We start from the raw sequence: 3,253 nt of genomic DNA, 5'->3' as shown, positions 1-3,253 counted from the left end.
CCTTTGTACTTACCACTGAAGCCTCAGACTATGCAATAGGTGCAGTCCTATCTCAAGGACTAATCGGTTCGGATAAACCAATCGCATACGCTAGTCGTACTTTAAACGATGCAGAAACCCGGTATAGCACAACTGAAAAGGAACTTCTTGCCATTGTATGGGCTACTAAATACTTCCGTCCATACCTATATGGGAATAAGTTCACCATATATACAGATCATCGCCCACTAACATGGTTAAAGTCCATGAAAGAAACCAATAGTAAATTAACTCGTTGGAAACTACGTTTAGCAGAGTTTGATTACGATGTCGTATATAAAGCAGGAAAACAGAATAACAATGCTGATGCACTATCCAGAATAAGAGTAAACGCAGTAGGTAACGATTCGGAATCCATGCGAGTCAATATTGATGAAAGTGAGCATAGACTCAGATCCTACTTGGATGACGTGGTAAACGAAGTAGTCAGACTAGGAAGCCGACCCCAAAATCGACGTAATGAGCAAGTAAACACAGATGATGTAATAGAACTCTCATCGGACGATGGAAGCGAGACCCCAAGGGCGGGACACAACGAATTGGAGTCCCAATTCCCAATCGTCTCACCATCGGAAAGTACCATTACAATCCCTGAAAACACTAATAGTAACACCGATACAATCCATTCCGCACGCGATATTGATACTAATGGAATCCCCATCTTGAACGAAGCAATTGACAGCAAACCCAATCAAATACTGGTTTATACCTGGAACAGAAATGAAACATCAATTAATAATTTGTCCAATTCAAAGCAAAGAATAATTGAAGTAACCTTACCTTTAAATAGACCGGATCTAGTAAAAGAATTCCTGAAAGGTTATGTAAGACCCAAAATAAAACAATTCATTTACTTCGAGAGTGAAATTCATCGCAAACAGTTTGTACAGGCATTTATATCCCTATTCAAGAAGGGCGCTGTACATCTCATGGAATGTACCAAAAGAGTAATAACCGTTGAAAATGAAGAAGAACAGAGACAGATAGTGCTGAAATATCACGAGGGCTCTACATGTCATCGTGGTATAAAAGAAACTTTAATGAAATTAAAACGTGTCTATTATTGGAACAATATGGACATTACAGTAACCGCTATTATCAATTCCTGTGAAACATGCAAAAAACTTAAATACGATCGGAAACCCTTCAAACCGGAATTACAGTTAACGCAAACTCAGAATAAACCGTTTCAAGAACTTTTTATGGATGTATTCTCTATAGAAGGACAATACTTCCTCACAATAGTAGATGCTTTCAGCAAACTGGGACAAGCTATACCTATTCCAAGCAAAAACACCCCTGAAATAGTACGCGCATTAATTTCGTACTTTTCTTATTACGGTACCCCTAGAATTATAAATGTAGACCCCGGCACAGAGTTTAACAATACCCTTTTGAAAGAAACCTTATGTTTCTACAAAATAAACCTTCATATCGGAACTCCGCACAACCCAAATTCCATGGGAATAGTAGAGAGGTTTCACTCTACCATTTTAGAAATCTATCGTATCGCAAAGTATGAGCGAAAACTTACCGATGCAGCTTCCGTCATGACGTATGCTATCATGGCATACAACCATACAATACACTCTACTACTGGATTAACCCCATTCGAAGTAGTATTAGGACACACGGATTCCTCAAACGCGTTTGATGTAGACTTTAATAAACATTACACCCAAAAACTAATCAACGATCATGCGAACCGAACAAAATTCTTATATAAATACCTAACAGAGAAAATGATAGACCACAAGGAAAATATTAGGGAAAAGCGAGGAGGTGAGAAAAACATTAACTTAGACGAAGGAGAGACAGTTTACATCAAAGGAGTGAACACTAGACGTAGCAAAGACAAACCACGTTTTGAAAGGGCAATAGTATCTGGAAATATAGTTAGGAACACTGTACCCATCCATGTAAGGAACCGCGAAACTAAGGTAACTATTAAGGATATTCGACGGCCCCCACAGGTTCGCGACCGTGCTGCTGGTAATGAGCATCCAGAGCCAGAGCCAGGCCCTTCAACTGCAGAAGATTGAACGGAACCCTGGAATACTTCCTGTGAGAAAGGGACGCGCCATTATTACCTATGACAAATGGTTAATTTTTAAGACATTAGATTTAAACCTTGTATATGAAGATTTAGAGCTCAATGTTAATCGACTTGCGGATCTAAACGAACATGTGCTACATTACTTTAAACAAAACATTACCTCCGAATGCACTGATATTAAAGTACAAACTGAACATATAAAGAACATAACCATACAAAAGTTTAGACAACTTATTCCTTCTGTCAGACAAAAACGAGGACTGTTAAACCCAATAGGTTCACTAATTAAAGTTTTAACGGGGAACTTAGACAACGAAGACGCAATAAGGTACGATAGTCAGATCAGTAAATTACAACAACAACAACATAGTGTCTCTATGAAAATCGCCTTGATAACTGAAATTATGGGATCTGTTGCAAATGTAACAAATGCTACGAAGAACAATTTTATCCAGCTCGATAAAGAAATATACGATTTGAAAATATTACTAAATGAATCAATCCAGACAAGCCAAAGTATAAATAAAGTTATCCATGTCTATAGTCTTTTCTTACATAACTTCCAAATGCTCTACATAAAGCTGGACGAAATTGAAACTGCCGTTGCATTTAGTAAGGTAGGAACTTTACATCAATCGATTATCGATACCGATGAATTTATGACTGTACTTAGGAAAATAGAATTAACTGATAAATTGGTTTATCCCGTAGAGTTAAATAATTTGATAAGAATTGAACAATGTGTAGAGTTAAAAGCGTTTTCTAAAGAAAATCAGATTACCTTTATTATTGAAGTTCCGTTAGTCAGATCCGAGAGTTATCATTATTATCGAGTCTTGTCATTACCTGTAACAGATAACCTAAATCTAACTACCCTAATAATTCCTAAATACCCTTACCTTATTGTGAATCAGTCGAAAGCTCTGTCGCTCTCCCACTCTTGCCTGGAAATAGAAAGAAGCATCTTCATGTGTCATGAAGACTCCATTGTTCCGCCGACTATGGAAGATGTCTGCATCACCGATCTACTGAAGTTCGTCATTAATACCACCATGTGTTCCCCTATTCACGTGGATATAACAAAATTCAAGTTACAGCCAATAGAGTCAAATCGTTGGATATTCTACTGCAAAACCGCTACTCTAATGACGTCACAAT

Source organism: Pectinophora gossypiella, unplaced genomic scaffold (assembly GCF_024362695.1).
Source record: "Pectinophora gossypiella unplaced genomic scaffold, ilPecGoss1.1 Pgos_40, whole genome shotgun sequence".
Taxonomy (NCBI): domain Eukaryota; kingdom Metazoa; phylum Arthropoda; class Insecta; order Lepidoptera; family Gelechiidae; genus Pectinophora; species Pectinophora gossypiella.
The sequence above is the reverse complement of the archived record's forward strand: the minus strand, read 5'-3'. Positions refer to the sequence as shown.